The sequence below is a fragment of the Eptatretus burgeri genome, chromosome 5, assembly GCF_056783735.1.
Source record: "Eptatretus burgeri isolate ZD-2024b chromosome 5, Ebu_testis_v1, whole genome shotgun sequence".
NCBI lineage: Eukaryota > Metazoa > Chordata > Myxini > Myxiniformes > Myxinidae > Eptatretus > Eptatretus burgeri.
In genome coordinates, this window is record NC_140965.1 from 121792911 (window position 1) to 121809943 (window position 17033).

The 17033-nt window shown below is 45.8% G+C and overlaps 1 protein-coding gene across 1 annotated transcript in view; it reads left to right on the plus strand.

Moving 5' to 3' along the window:
- Window positions 1-1576: 1576 nt before the first annotated feature.
- Window positions 1577-17033, plus strand: part of LOC147027257 (A disintegrin and metalloproteinase with thrombospondin motifs 3-like) — a 399233-nt gene continuing 383776 nt past the window's right edge. The window contains exon 1 of the mRNA XM_085883516.1: window positions 1577-1675. The gene's annotated coding sequence lies outside the window, so the exon portion shown is untranslated. The remainder of the gene's footprint in view (window positions 1676-17033) is intronic.

Here is a 17033-nt window from a genome sequence, read left to right on the forward strand (position 1 = left end):
GCAACTAGTCGAACGACGGGTTACAACCCACAGGGTAATGGGCAGGTGGAACGTTATAATGGAGTTATTTGGAAAGCCGTAACTCTGGCGTTGAAATCAAGAGGACTGGGGCCCGAGCGGTGGGAGGTTACCCTTCTCGACGCTCTGAATTCCATACGCTCTCTGCTCTGCACGTCCACCAATGCTACTCCTCACGAACGAATGTTTACTCACCAGCGACGTTATGTTGACGGCCAATCGGTGCCCAACTGGCTAACCCATCCCGGAACAGCGTTCATGAAACGCCCGGTACGACAAAGCAAGTATGAACCCCTGGTGGAGGGGGTCGAACTCATCGATACTAATCCAGAATACGCTCATGTCAGGCTTCCGGATGGCAGGGAGACCACCGTGTCGGTTTGTCATTTGGCTCCCTCAGGGACTCCCCCCGCTGGTACACCACCATCTGGCACACCTCCCTCTGACATTCCCCCCCCCCCAGGTGTTTCTCCCCCAGGGACTCCACCCGAGAAGGGAGACGGCGGAGCAACCGCGTTCCACCCGGGAGCGATCGGGGAGTCATCTCCTGCACGAGTCGAGGCTCACCAAAAGGATCGGAAGCCTCCCTCAAGTGAAACCGCCATCTACTCCCGGAGAGGCCGGCGAATAATACCCCCTCGCCGACTCAATCTGTAAAGGGGATTATCGGCATCCTCGATGCTCATGCTCCTATATGCTCGTTACATAATATATCGATGCTCATTACCATGCTCCTACAACTCAAAATAATCCTCACTGCTTGGCATGTATGCTTCTGTAGATTAGATAGTTCGCGTTGCTTGCAATGTATACTCCTGTAGCGCTGAAGTAATCATGGTGCGTTCGCTGGGCCTCTAGTTACATTTTAAAGACGGGGAGAATGTGGTGAATGGAAGGTCGTGACGTGTGAATACATGATGCCCGGCTCGAGCACGGAAGAGATAAAGCTGAGGTTCGGCTCGGTCGGGGGGTTTTGTCCCAGGGGCATTGTCGTTTTATGTCGGCGGCTCACTTGGTGCTCATTGAATGGTGAGAACACTGATTGATATATAATACTGATTTATTTTGCGGTGATTAGTTGCGCGTGTATACCTTACTGCTTGTACTCCATGCTGCGCTTGTATTTCCTGGTGTGCCCGTAGAAGCGGCTCCAATCAAATGGAATAAAGCCTAAACTCTGAAGGTTCTTCTCTCGCTTTCATTTCAGATTGCGTAACATTTTGAAAAAGGAAGGTTGAAGTAAAATCGTGGCAGTGTGTGGTGAATTTGGACGGTAAATGCAGTGTGAAGCTGCTGGGTCGATGAAAAGTACCAGGAAGAGTCGAGAGAGAGACACGTGGTTTCAGGAGGTGTATAGATCGAAAGGATACAAGGAAGATTATTATTTTTTGATGTATTTTGGAAGAACAGGTACGATTCGGGAATGGAAGGTTGTAGATCGGAATAAATCGTGAAGGTAATGGCGAAAGAGGGTAATGGCGAACGACGGCCTTATATAATTATGTCCTTTATCAGGCACATCCTCGAACACCGCTCTCGATGGGGTCTTCAGGCGTAGCCTCGGTTACATCGCTGAGGTTGAAGCCGCCATGTTTTTTTGGGCCTGCTCAACAATGCCTCGACTGGGAATAGGCCGCAATGATTTCTTCATGATAAAGTTTGTTTTATTTCACTTTCGTCACTCATATTATTGAATGCCTTTTCATCGTTGCTATTAATCGCTGTATACATCGCTTTTGTAGGTTCTATAGCTTTCAAATTCGGAGCTTGGAGCGATTTCATGCATTGTGATGCAATATTCCTCGATCTACTCTCACGGACTAATGGAAAATTTTCATCGAAATATTCTTTCGGTTTTGAGGATCGGATATTGTCCGGACTAAATAAGTATCGAAATCTGGAGTGAACTTGATAATTTAAATAAATAATAAGTCTTATAGCTGAGCTGATATACCTATTTACTTCAAGCAAGCAAGGCTGTGCTCCTTCCTTCTCCATATATACATAAGAAAATGTGTAATTTCCAAAGCATTAAACTTATCTTTTTCTCCTGTTTGAAGACTTGTATTGAGTGAACAACATTTTTTTTTTTTTTTTTAGGAACGTAACAAAATTAAAGAACTTTTATTGAGATATATGATTTAATGTATATTCCCTGTAAGACCTCACGCCCTGTTCCCCAGAGGGACTGCCGATCCATAGCATCTGTCAGATCAGTGTCTGTGTGTTCAGCGAGGTGCTCTTCAAGGAATCAGAGCAAATCTCGTCAAAAACAGACGTTTAAAAAAAAAGAAGAAAAAAAAGCGACATTTGAGCGGACCTCGAACGGATGTACCACGTGACACGTGACGTGCACAGACGAGCAGGCAAAATGGCGGATTTTCTGCAATGTTTATTTAACGGGAGATTGAACTTTGCGATGTCTCCAGGGTTTTTCTGCATGAAGCTGTAACTCTTTTTTGGATAAAGTCATTTTATTTCATTAACTGCTGCGTGCGTGGTGAAGACAGGTTTTAAAGTTAAATGTATCATTGATGGCATGCAATGACGGCCTTCCAACTGTTCCCAATCAACCATTTAATTGGAGTGCTTGCTGAGTGCACGTTGTCGATCGTGGAGCCACGCTCCGTCATTCTGAGCGAACTGTTCACTCTCTGCCGATGCTTTTGCCGTGCCACGTCACCCTGAGCGAGTGGGTTCGTGCTCCGTCACCCTGAGCGAGTGGGTTCGTGCTCCGTCACCCTGAGCGAGTGGGTTCGTGCTCCGTCACCCTGAGCGAGTGGGTTCGTGCTCCGTCACCCTGAGCGAGTGGGTTCGTGCTCCGTCACCCTGAGCGAGTGGGTTCGTGCTCCGTCACCCTGAGCGAGTGGGTTCGTGCTCCGTCACCCTGAGCGAGTGGGTTCGTGCTCCGTCACCCTGAGCGAGTGGGTTCGTGCTCCGTCACCCTGAGCGAGTGGGTTCGTGCTCCGTCACCCTGAGCGAGTGGGTTCGTGCTCCGTCACCCTGAGCGAGTGGGTTCGTGCTCCGTCACCCTGAGCGAGTGGGTTCGTGCTCCGTCACCCTGAGCGAGTGGGTTCGTGCTCCGTCACCCTGAGCGAGTGGGTTCGTGCTCCGTCACCCTGAGCGAGTGGGTTCGTGCTCCGTCACCCTGAGCGAGTGGGTTCGTGCTCCGTCACCCTGAGCGAGTGGGTTCGTGCTCCGTCACCCTGAGCGAGTGGGTTCGTGCTCCGTCACCCTGAGCGAGTGGGTTCGTGCTCCGTCACCCTGAGCGAGTGGGTTCGTGCTCCGTCACCCTGAGCGAGTGGGTTCGTGCTCCGTCACCCTGAGCGAGTGGGTTCGTGCTCCGTCACCCTGAGCGAGTGGGTTCGTGCTCCGTCACCCTGAGCGAGTGGGTTCGTGCTCCGTCACCCTGAGCGAGTGGGTTCGTGCTCCGTCACCCTGAGCGAGTGGGTTCGTGCTCCGTCACCCTGGGCGAGTGGGTTCGTGCTCCGTCACCCTGAGCGAGTGGGTTCGTGCTCCGTCACCCTGGAGCGGGTGGGTTCGTGCTCCGTCACCCTGGAGCGGGTGGGTTCGTGCTCCGTCACCCTGAGCGGGTGGGTTCGTGCTCCGTCACCCTGAGCGGGTGGGTTCGTGCTCCGTCACCCTGAGCGGGTGGGTTCGTGCTCCGTCACCCTGAGCGGGTGGGTTCGTGCTCCGTCACCCTGAGCGGGTGGGTTCGTGCTCCGTCACCCTGAGCGGGTGGGTTCGTGCTCCGTCACCCTGAGCGGGTGGGTTCGTGCTCCGTCACCCTGAGCGGGTGGGTTCGTTCTCCGTCACCCTGAGCGGGTGGGTTCGTGCTCCGTCACCCTGAGCGGGTGGGTTCGTGCTCCGTCACCCTGGAGCGGGTGGGTTCGTGCTCCGTCACCCTGGAGCGGGTGGGTTCGTGCTCCGTCACCCTGAGCGGGTGGGTTCGTGCTCCGTCACCCTGAGCGGGTGGGTTCGTGCTCCGTCACCCTGAGCGGGTGGGTTCGTGCTCCGTCACCCTGAGCGGGTGGGTTCGTGCTCCGTCACCCTGAGCGGGTGGGTTCGTGCTCCGTCACCCTGAGCGGGTGGGTTCGTGCTCCGTCACCCTGAGCGGGTGGGTTCGTGCTCCGTCACCCTGGAGCGGGTGGGTTCGTGCTCCGTCACCCTGAGCGGGTGGGTTCGTGCTCCGTCACCCTGAGCGGGTGGGTTCGTGCTCCGTCACCCTGGAGCGGGTGGGTTCGTGCTCCGTCACCCTGAGCGGGTGGGTTCGTGCTCCGTCACCCTGAGCGGGTGGGTTCGTGCTCCGTCACCCTGAGCGGGTGGGTTCGTGCTCCGTCACCCTGAGCGGGTGGGTTCGTGCTCCGTCACCCTGAGCGGGTGGGTTCGTGCTCCGTCACCCTGAGCGGGTGGGTTCGTGCTCCGTCACCCTGAGCGGGTGGGTTCGTGCTCCGTCACCCTGAGCGGGTGGGTTCGTGCTCCGTGACCCTGAGCGGGTGGGTTCGTGCTCCGTGACCCTGAGCGGGTGGGTTCGTGCTCCGTGACCCTGAGCGGGTGGGTTCGTGCTCCGTGACCCTGAGCGGGTGGGTTCGTGCTCCGTGACCCTGAGCGGGTGGTTCGTGCTCCGTGACCCTGAGCGGGTGGGTTCGTGCTCCGTGACCCTGAGCGGGTGGGTTCGTGCTCCGTGACCCTGAGCGGGTGGGTTCGTGCTCCGTGACCCTGAGCGGGTGGTTCGTGCTCCGTGACCCTGAGCGGGTGGTTCGTGCTCCGTGACCCGGAGCGGGTGGTTCGTGCTCCGTGACCCGAAGCGGGTGGTTCGTGCTCCGTGACCCGAAGCGGGTGGTTCGTGCTCCGTGACCCGAAGCGGGTGGTTCTCTGAAATAATACCGGTTTTCCGAGCCAAATTTTTTTTTTCCACCCGTCAACACGCAGCTGTTTATCTATCTAGAATTCCGTGTGCAGGGTGCCCAGTGGTCCCACATTTTGCAAAATGTGTCCCACATTTTTGAAAAAAATCCCACATTTCCCACATTTTTGTCAGACCTTTAAAAATTGTAACAGCTACAGCAGATTTTTTTTAGCATTGTTAAGCCCAAAAATCTGATAGGGTTTTGCACCCCTGGCCTCTGGAGCATTTTTTTCGGTGTCATTTAATGCACTTTCAATGTTTCTGCTGTGGTTATAAATATAAATAATTGATGGATATCATGGTTATTATAAAATAACACATTTCTCTTCATCATCATGTTCACTGTGTCTGTGATGGTTTTTTTTTAATGCTGAAAGTGTAAGACAACACCTATTATGATTGCGTATTTATAAATGGCTATTAAAAGCTGTACCATTTGAGGTACTTATTTGGAATATTGGTAATGCTGGTACATGTAATTTTAACATTCACAACAATTTAACTTGCATATAAGGTGTTTTTTTTTTCCCTTTCATGATACATGTATATACAATTCCTTAACCTATTTGCTTTCCTGCTTACAGGTGTAGCTGTAGAATCTGTTTTACAAGCAAGCGAACATATTATTAATTCATCAAAATGCCACGACATAACAAAATTTAATGAAAATTGGATGAATAGTGTGGACAAGAATGGGCATGCGCTTTGCCAGTGGGTACAAAAGAAATCGGACCAGGAAGCTCATTGTGCGTTATGCAAGAAAGACATTGATATTGGCAATGGTGGTGTTTATCAACTGCAAAGACATGCTGAAGGAACAAAGCATATTAGAGTGGCTAAAACTGCAATTGCATCTGGACAGTCAAAGCTGAAAATTGGGTCAGGTGGGGTATATTTGTCACAAGCATCAACCTCTGGAGCATCCCAAAAATGGACTCTTTCACACCAGGACAAAGTTACAAAAGCAGAAGCTATATGGGTCATGAAAGTTGCACAAGACAATTTATCTTTCAGATCATGTGATAAGATAGCTGAAACATTTCAAGAAATGTTCGCCGACAGTGATGTTGCAAGGGATGTGACTTAACTGTAGTAAAGTCTCATATGTCGTCTCTCATGGACTTGGTTCTTTCTTTCATGAAGATCTTGTTACAAAGATTAGGAACACTTCTACATTTTATGCCATCTTGTTAGATGAAACTACTAATGACCAGATGAAAAAGCAACTAGATATCCATATTTGTTTTTGGAATGATGGATTGATTGACATATGCTTCCTGAAGTCAAAGATGTTGGGTCATGCAACAGCTCAAATTCTGAGGGACACCCTTTCAGACGCATTGGAAGAAGATGGTCTTGGTTTAAAAAACATGATTATGCTGGGAATGGATGGACCGAATGTAAACATAGCATTATGGCAAAAAATGGATGCAGACTGCAAGGCTGCAGGTTCACATGGGCTTGTTGATGTAGGATCATGCAACATACACACAGCACACAATGCATTTGGAAAAGCAATGGGTGTTCTTGAATTGTGGGGCATAGACAGTTTTCTTGATCAGCAATTCAAGTTCTTCCATCAAATGGCATCACGTAAAGAGGACGACTCCCAAATTCAAGCTTTGATGGAGGTGGAGAACCATGTTCTTCTACGCTATGTTAGCAATCGATGGTTGAGCATTGGCCCTGTATTGGAAAGAGTGATAGAACAATGGAAAAGTTTGGTTGAGTACTCCAGTGTCTTCCTCCCAAAAGAAAATGTGAAGCTGCTTATCTCTAGTCAGAGATACAAAGACGTTAGAAAACAGCTGTGTGACCTGACCGTGCTCAGATTGCACTTCTTGCAGTACCTTACCAGTGCATTTAATGGGTTCCTCACTCTTTTCCAGTCTCAAGAGCCACTCATACATGTCCTTTATTCAGAGCTCTCAGATCTCTTGAAGAACATACTTAAGAAATTTCTGAAATGTGAAGTCATAAAAGACAAAGAAGGCCAAGATTTGCTTGATACTGACATTATGAAGAAGGACCTGATGTTATCCAATGACCGCATTGCCATTGGTGAATCATCAAGACAGCTTCTGCCAAAGAAGAACATCACTCCATTGGATAAAGTTGGTTTCTTCTCAGATGTCAAGGATGCATATGCTGCTGTAGCAAAGCATTTGATTAATCGCCTTCCACTGGACAATTCTTAGCTGAGGCGATTACGTTTCTTACATCCACTGATGAGACAGCAGGAGAAATCAATGGATTCTATCAAAGCAGCTGCCCGGAAATTTCCTCATATCTTTTCTGATAAAGACATGCATAAAATTGGTGATGAATGGATGCTTTACCAGGCTGAGAATGAAATCAATGAATCCTGGTTCATGGAGGAAGGAGGCTCATATCAGAGTGTTGATAGATATTGGGCCAGAGTGTTGGATGTGAAGACCTCTACTGGCAAAGAGAAGTACCCCATTCTTGGACAGTTTGTGAAAGTTGTTTTGGCCATATCACATGGACAGGCTGATGTTGAAAGGGGTTTTTCACTGAAAAAATATACAGTCACTTCACAGAGAACCCATCTGAGTGAAAATGCTGTGAATGGTTTGAGAACCAAAAAAGATGCAGTGACCCATAATGGAAAGGGTGAACCATGCCAAGTTCCAGTTACCAAATCGATGCTGGAGAGTGTGCCAAGCACATAGGAAATGCAAAACAGGAGATGGAGAAACAGAAGCTAAAAAAAGAAGCTGAAGAAAGAGGAGAAAAAAAAAAAACAGGGAACAGAAGGACAGACTTCAACTGGACCTGAAAACAGCTGATAAACTTGTGGCTGTAGCGAATGAACATCTGAAGCAAGCTCTGGCATCAAAATGTCAAAGAATGGTAGAAATTTGTGCAGCTCAGGCCCTCCTTGAATCAGGACATAATAAGCTGTCGCAAACCAATTCCAGCTTGGAAAAATTTGAAAAAAAAACTCAGTGCAGAAAAAGAAAATTGTAATGTGGGTGATCAGTGTGATCTGTCTCTCAGGTCAGGGTGATGGTGTTTGTGGTGATGGGAAATAAATGGAAACAGTCCTAATGTATTATATGTTTGAAGGAGTTAATCTATGAAATCATAAACCATGTAAATAAGTTTCATTGTAATAAAGTTTTCTTCATGGGTGCTATGATGACTTTGCTTTGTTCAGCCATTGAACCTGGCATCATGTATGGTATCACATTTATATATTATGTTCTTTTGCATATGAATAGGGCTATTTTCACTTTGTAGCATTAAAGCCCTCACCGAAGTAAGACAGATTTATTTTCACATGTTATTTATAATTCAATGCTCGGGAAATGATTTTATGATTTTTTTTCTCCATAATAGTAATACTGTTTATATTTTATGTTCGAAAGCCCACTTTGCACTGATAGTTGTACTCTAGAATGTAACCAGTTTGAGTTATAACATCTTCAATAAAAAAACTGAAGTGTTTTAAAAGTCCAATATTAATGTGTTATATTTGCATAGTGTACACTCCTGAATTTGTGCATTTTAATTAAGATTACATATACTGTTATACACTGAAACATGTACAATAGTATATAGGCTTTCATCAATGCTAACCTAATCATGAGGTATAAATGATATTTATGCAACTGGAGGCTATACATGTACTAAGTAAGATGATGCAACCATACAGACACTATATTGCTTCATGTAGTAGTTATTATGTATATTTTTTAATTGAAATAGGTGGATATAGGATGTTTACTGCTTATAATGTTGATACCATACAATCTGAACACCCTAATTGGTTTGATAGCTGAAACTGCATTCAAATTTTGAAATCCCACATTTTTGGGCGGCCACTGGGCACACTGCGTGCGTGCGTGCGTGCGTGCGTGCGTGCGTCCGTCCGCTGTTTCTCGACAACCCCGAGTCCGATATAATTGAGACTTGACAGATATATTGCTGGGGACCTGAGGATGTGCCTTTTCAAGGTTTGATATTAATCAGACAAGTGCTTCCCAAGTTATGGCCATTTATTTACCAACCAATGACAAGACACGTTGCTGCGTGGGCGTGGCCGATGGGGGAAGGGAACCTCAGTCGCATTCCCCATTACGGGTTACAACATACAGACTTCCGGAGAGTGATGACTTCGTGTATTCTAATAATTTCTCGATTTCTTAGACGCATTTATAGATGAACACAATGCCCCAAGTTATGATAGTTTTCATATTAGACGGTGCATAAATTTTGGTAACATCAGAGTGAGCTGGTATGCTCTGAACCAGGAAGTAAATGTTTTTTGTTTTTTTTGCACGAACGTTTTTTTTTTTCTCTCTTCTCTTCTCTTTGTGTTTTTCCTTGCGACAACATTGCAAAAAGATAAAATATGTTGGCGCTAATTGAATAATTGGCCATTAAAACTAATAATTTATCAAAACTTTGGCAGTTCCATCAGCCTCCGTATTCTTGCCCTGGACCAGGAAACGAAGAAGAAGCGCCATTTCCTCAGCAATGTTGTTTATGAAGAGGTGCTAACGAGATATAGGTGTGTTCATGGAGTCAATTTTTATTATTATTTATTTATTGAAGAAAAATTGTTCTGAAAATAATTTATCAAAAAAAGTGCACAACCTTTTTTTGTTTCCAATTGTCAAAACGGTGTGGCCTTTGGAAGTGTTAAGGAATTCAGCTCAACTCAACATGCTTGCCAACAAAATAAATCTCAATTTGGTGGTAAAAACGATTCACAGCGACGGGTTTCCAAACTCATTGCTCTGCAGTCTGCATTCAACCCCTTCATTTGTCATATCATTGACCTCATTTCATCTATCTATAATTCCAGCAGTGTGTGTATCTTGTCTATAATTCCAGCTGTGTGTGTGTGTCGTCTATAATTCCAGCTGTGTGTGTGTGTCGTTTACGAGAGTGAAGGAACAGCTTGTGTGGTTGTTGTTTCTGGCACGTGGTTTGGAAGTTTTTTTTTTTTGTTTTGTTTTGTTTGCACGTACGGCCATGCACGTACGGGCATGCACTATTAAAGAATACTGTTTGGAACATATAAGGAACAGCCACTCAAGGTTTCTGGGTTGTCCACAGGCAGTATTGTAGTGAATAATCGCACTGGCTCCAACCTTCTGATTCCCGAAATGTTGCCGATATCGGCTGTGCGTGTGTGCGTATGTTCATTAAGCAGGACAAATTCTTTCTGTTATCTCCCCTACCCCCACCTCTCTCAATCCCATCCTTGCCCTATCCCTCCCAATACAGTCCAGTACATGCCTTCCATTTCTCTCTCTTTCTCTCTCTTTCTCTCTCTTTCTCTCTCTTTCTCTCTCTTTCTCTCTCTTTCTCTCTCTTTCTCTCTCTTTCTCTCTCTTTCTCTCTCTTTCTCTCTCTTTCTCTCTCTTTCTCTCTCTTTCTCCGTTCGTCTCCGGACACGCATGCACAGATTTCTCACACAGCGGACTCCTTGTCCGCCCTCAGCGCACGTACTGATTTTCACCTCAACTCCCTGAACAGCTCAGCTATTAAGCCTGGCCCTGTGATTGGCCAATTGTTTCCAGTGTCCCTTGGGAGACCAAATTATTCTTTGCCTGATGCAGGGTTCCAAGACATCCACCGGCAACATAAATAATGGACGTCTTGGCGTTATTCTAAAACTCTTCAGTGTGCGTGGGACAAGGAGGGAGACACGGAGGGAGACACGGAGGGAGACTCATATATGACTGAACCTCACAAATCGCAACAGAAAATCTGCTAACTGTTCATTACTCATAAATGTGTCCTCTATAACATATAAAAAGTCATTAATCCAAGTGGTGGATTTTTTTTTTAATTTTTTATTTTTTTTTTAATATATATATATATATATATATTTTTTTTTTCCAAAATGTTTCTTCACTGTACTCTGGTACCACTTTTTGCTACTTTATAACGGGATATTTAGCAACGCTCTAACTCATGTATGTAATACTAAACATATTTCCATAGGAAGATGGTCTGGTTTTATTATTGAGATGACCCGTGCCTTCAGATAAGACCTCTAAATGATTTAAATCCATTTTTTATGGCCTGGCATATATACTTTAATAGTGCTGATGTTCAACACAACTAATAATGTGTAACGATAAAAAGTCATGTGCTTCTGAAGACATTTTTTAAAGTAACAGCAATATATATATATATATATATATATATATATTTTTTTTTTTGAAAGTGTGTCTGTGTGTGTGTTTCTCTGTGACCTATGCACGCGAAAAGTACTGGACTGATCCTCACCAAACTTCACATGCTGACAGAACATCGACCCGGGAGTGTCCTGATGTAAAAGAATTGTACTTCCGACTTCCGGTTTCCGAATTATGACGTCATCACCTGATTTCGTTACGTTAATTTTTCAAGTTCAGCCGATTGACATGGGGCCAACGCCATTTGCAATGGAATGAAAAAATAATGCAACAGTCAATTGATATGAAGACGATGGCTTCTGACTTCCCGGTTTCCAAATTATGACTTATGCATTCGACACACTTGCAAAAATGACCGTATGTATATTATACCGTATAATGATATAATAATCATCTGTAAGTCATATTTTATTAACATTTTCTTTGTTCATTATTGTTATAACCATGGTTATAAAAACCATTTTTATTATTACTGTATAATGTTTTTACGTCACTTCGGCCTGGATTCTGGATCAGCGATCAAATAATGAAAATCACGATTAAAAATTATTTTTTGATGATGCGGGAGTTATCTTTATTAAAATCAGTGGAGGAAATATACACCATGTCTGATATTTGGGTCTTTCATGTCTCCGACGATGCCTTTATCTCCAGGGACGCATCATTCCCCATGACAAAAACTGGAAGCAAAAGGGTCATAGCCGACGACACGGATTTCAAATTGTCAGGGTATTGTGTTGTTGTTGTTGTTGTTGTTGTTGTTGTTGTTGTTTACTATTCTCTCATGTGCACGCGTTGAGTATGAAGCTCATTACGTTCGCTATTAAATGCTGTGCGGTGTATAAACACGATCGGGTTTGATTTCTATGTTGCGAATATTAAACGCTGTGCAGTGTATAAACACGATCGGGTTTGATTTCTTTGTTGTGAATATTGTATCCACACTATTAAAAGTGTGTGTGTGTGTGTGTGTGTGTGTGTGTGTGTGTGTGTGTGTGTGTGTGAGAGTGTATGTGTGGCAGCCTCTACAATTTTACAAATAACTGTGCCACATACTCCTTCAGACCCGCCGTCATCCACGGGATTCCTGTGCGGAGCACGGTATCCCTGCTCGTACAGTGTAAAGTTGAAAGTGTGTCTGTGTGTTTCTCTGTGACCTATGCACGTGAAAAGTACTGGACTGATCCTCACCAAACTTCACATGCTGACAGAACATGTACCCGGGAGTGTCCCGATGTAAAAGAATTGTACTTCCAACTTCCGGTTTCTGAATTATGACGTCATCACCTGATTTTGTAACGTTAATGTTTCAAGTTCAGCCGATTGACATGGGGCCAACGCCATATATAATATATTGAACATATGATTTAAAGTTTTTGTTTGTTTGTTTTTGTCTGCACACGCTATTCTCCTGAAAGGTGAAAGATTGGAGTTAACCACTGAAAAAAAAATGTCGGGATGGGCCCCGGGAAGGTTATAGGCTATGTGGCAAGGCCCCTCGGCTGGGGGGGGGGGTGTGTTTCCCCCTCACCAACCCCCTTAGCCTATGACTGCCATGGCCCAATAGGGAACTGATACTGTGCTTGCGTCAGACAGATGTATAGACTATTAAATTCATTCAAAAATAACCCGGGCAGCGCTGGGTGCATTCACCTAGTTATACTATATAAGGCAATATAATATTTTAGGTTGTCTGGTTATCAACCACTGGTTTCATCATCGTCATCGTCATCACATTCAGTCTGAAATGAATTTACACACCCTGATCCTTTGCAGTTGCTGCATGCAACAGAGCACTCAATGTCGTGCTTCTTACATGTGCACCTAGGCTGCTGCAATCGGTCTTGCAGCTGCATCTGATGACCTGCAGGAGTTCCTGGGGGACTGGTGGTAAGTCAGTTTGGACAGGGATGAGCCCCCCATCACTTTCTTTCCATCCCCAGTCTGGTGGCAGGAGTTCATCCACAGTTCCCTTCCACTGCTGCACCTGGTAGTACATGCGGAGACTGTAGTACTTTGCTGACTGCAGAGGTAGGTGGTAGGCTCTGTGGCTGTACATAAGAAGTTCCAGTAGCCACCTTCTCACAAAAGTGCTTGTGTCGTAGTGAGTTGAGTTCCTCCCTAGGCTTACCATTGTACAGGCAGACCATAGAATTCTCTCCTGCTGCCACATCTGCTGTGGAAGCTGACGGTGTGTCAAACACTGTAGCTTGCTCACGGAAGTCATCACTGGTTATGAATTTCTTGATGACGGCTCCTTTACCAATGCCATACAGGCAGGATGTGTAGTATCACTCCCAAGGATCGCATGGATGAAGAGAATGTGAGTGCACACACTGGGACCCAGTTGCTGCTTGAGAGCCTTGATGTTCCAGACACATGGGTTCTTTGTGCTCTTCTTTGGCTCAGGTTGGAAGAAGAGGTCATGTGACTCGAGCTTGGTGTGGTAGATAAGGAGCATGAGCAGATCTGTATCATCACCGATGAGCACAGTGCTTGTTGTGGTTGAAGACTCCACTGCTTTCTGCACGATGAGATGAGCATTACCTGAAGCATTATACGGCTGACAGTTCTTCTGCAGTTGGCCACTGAGCATGTTGATGAACTGTTGCTTGTTTGTGAGGAACTCGTCTTTCTTCATTGTAATAGGCATGCCCTCATCAAAAGTCACTGTTGCTCCAGTCCTCCTACCTGCTCGTCTCTGGTGTGTCATGTCCTTGGTGGATGTACCCTCATAACCATCAAAAACGACAATTGCCTCCCCATACTTTCTTGTGACGTACTCGGTGTACAACCTGCAGATGTTATTGTATGTGGATCCACGTGTCCGGGCCATTTTCAGAATAAGGGCCAAGTCACAGTAAAGACCAATCGGTTTCTATGGTAACAGGTTCTGCAAGGTTGTTAAAAGTTGTGACAATACGTAAAACAACATTTCCATTCATCATGGCAAGTATATTTTTGCTGGAAAAACTAAAAATATTTCTTTGAGAGAGATTTTTGTCCCAAATGTCCGTACCGTTACCCTGTCAAAGTAAAATACGCGTTTTTGTAAATCACCTATGTAAGGCATTCAGGCATAACGATCTGGTAGCTGGTGTTTACTATGACCAGTAATGCGTGTACTTCAAACATTATGGTGACTCGTAGTTGCTGGTGCAATGGTTTCGGTGTAACATCTAAATTTACGCATGTCCACCGGGTAAGCTATACTGTCTTTACCTTTACCACTGTCTTTGAACATGCTGCAGGCAGTTCCCAGAATTGTTTATAGATGTCGTTCGTGTGTCATAACACGTGCTTTTACTCGCGGCAGCCATATTGCAAAGAACGACCACTCAACGTCTGTCGTTCCTGAAATATCTTCGGTAAGTTCAGCAGCCAAGAATGTCTCACAAATTACTTGTCTTTACCGTGTTCATCTATAGCTACTCTACAATACGTAGGAATCGCTAGTATTGTTTACTCTTGTGCTATATCAGCTGTATTGAGTAAAATAAGTATATTTTGTGTGCAGGTGAATGTCCGGTCCGACACCAGGAACCCGAATGTGTCTTTACCGTGATGGCGGTAACGGTAAAGACATATGGGTAAAAACCAAAATTCATTAATTTTCTTAATTAATGAAGATCTCGCGTTGTTGATTTCAGGATCTGTTGTTGGGATATAATTATGTATTTCAGTGACATTTAATCATTGGAACGAGAGTATGAGATTTTTAGATTTGTCTTAACTGTGACTTAGCCCTTATTCTGAAAATGGCCCGTCCATGGGATGTGCTGAACAAGTGCTCCACCATCCAGCACGCACTGAACCTGGCCTGTGATCCCTGGAAGGTCAGGTGTGAGGAGGGCCCAAATGGCATCTGCAAGCACTGGCTTCTGTGGCTGTCGAAGCATTAGGGCGGTGTCAAACGGTGCTGGTGGATGACATCTATAGCTACTCTACAATCGACAATACGTAGGAATTGCTAGGATTGTTTACTGTTGTGCTATATCAGCTGTATTGCCTGATCCCTTTTCATGAATGTGTACTCAGCAGTGGTGTGTCCATCCATGCTGGCCAAGATGGTGTTCCCAATGATCTTTGCCTTGCCAACATTCACAGTAGTGTGTGCATGGACCCCAGTCGAGACACTGCGCAAGCTTGGATCAGGGAAGAAGGGGTTTCTTTCATGGAGATAGTTCAGAACTGCGTGTGTCCTTCAGGTCACGTGCTTGCCTTGCATCTGTCATGTCCTTGTTTTGCTCACCAGTGTTGTAATTGACTCCTGTTAGCTCTTGCATGGCATTGTTGACTTCAGCGCAAGCTGTCATGGCGAGGAGCCATGTTACACACTGCTGTTCTGTCATCCCTTGCCCTTTTGTGAGGCCACCACTGGTCTTCATGCTTCTCATTAGCATTTGTTCAATGATGAGATCTACGGACAGGCCAGCCCATAGGCGATCACTTCTTCTGACCACATGGAATCCCTCTTCAAATCTGTGGTAGGCATCTTCATGTTCCTCCTGGAGCTTGCACATCCGCTGCACGTAGATCCGAGCCGATTTCGTGTAGAGATTGTGCCCAGATGCTGCCATAAAAGGAAGCATTTCTGATATTGCCTCAAGGTGCAGTGCCCAGTTTCCGGTACGTTCTGCTCTCAGAAACTTTCGAAGTATGTCTACCATATCCATGAACTGCAACCAGAGGACAGCAGTCGCACTAGAGGATTTTAGCGATTCGGTTTTGTTTCTTAGCAGTTTCTTTATTCTGAGCACCACATCAGCATGACGAGCTTCCTCTGCAGGTACTGATCTCTCCATCAAATGTTCACAGAGGACAGCAACTTCATCCAGATCAGGGTTTCCCATCCCATCTCTAGCTGGAGTATCTTCATCTGATGACATCTGTGCATCAGTGATCTCCTGTGAATCTGCATCTTCTGGCTCACCAGACTGTTGAGGGAGAGCCACATTAAGTGCGTCAGACACAATCATGGCATTGAGGACACCATCGACAAGGAGGTGTGCACGCACAGCCCATGCAATTGCCTTCCCTGTCATCATGTGCACCATGGTGTTGTCTGCAGAGACGAGCTCCAGAACTCCTTGTAACCCAGATCCAGCCATGAAATGCCCGATGGACCCCAGGAAATTCATCTCGGTGTGGAAGCCTCCAAGTCTCAGGATTATGTTGCTCAAGTCGCTTCCTTTCGGAAGCGACTTGAGCATCGGTGATCAGCATCGGTTCAGCATCGGTGATCAAGAGGGCCTTCCACCATAGTGGTTGATCAAAGGCAATGATTGGTGTGGCATTGTGGCAGCAGGCATGCTCACTTACAAACTCCAGTGTTGAGAAGATGCATGTGGTGTCACTCGGATCCATGTCGATCATTGGAAGTAAGACGAAGGATGATTTCCCTGGAAGATTGCCATGCTGTCAAACTGCATCATCCCAGACCATGCTGGCCTTGGTGAGGCAAAAATGATGGCTGTCTTCCATATAAGATCCAGGTCTGCCGTTGGGTCTTGTGCCTCCATAGTGACAAGCTTCTGGTATGACACTGTGTCTGTTCCACTACCTACTTACCTGTGGAACAGAATTGGAACTCTTCCCACCATGGATACATCAGGGGTGACCTTTGCTCTGAGGATGGGATTGATGGTCTTAGTAGCTGGTGTAACGGCAGCAATCATCCCCATACCATGGAAGGTGTTGTTGCCATCCAGGTTGCGAATGTTATGGTCCACATTGTCAGCGGCATACTGGACGAACTCACCGAAGAAGCCAGGAATGTCAGTTCTAAGCGACACCACAGCATTGCGAACAAATCTTTGCACCTCTTTGTAGGAGCAGCAGAATCCAAGCTTGTGAAGCGTATCGACCAGGAAGCGTGATGCAAGGTGGTGGTGGACCTGGACTCCGAGCCCAATCTGCAGTGGCAC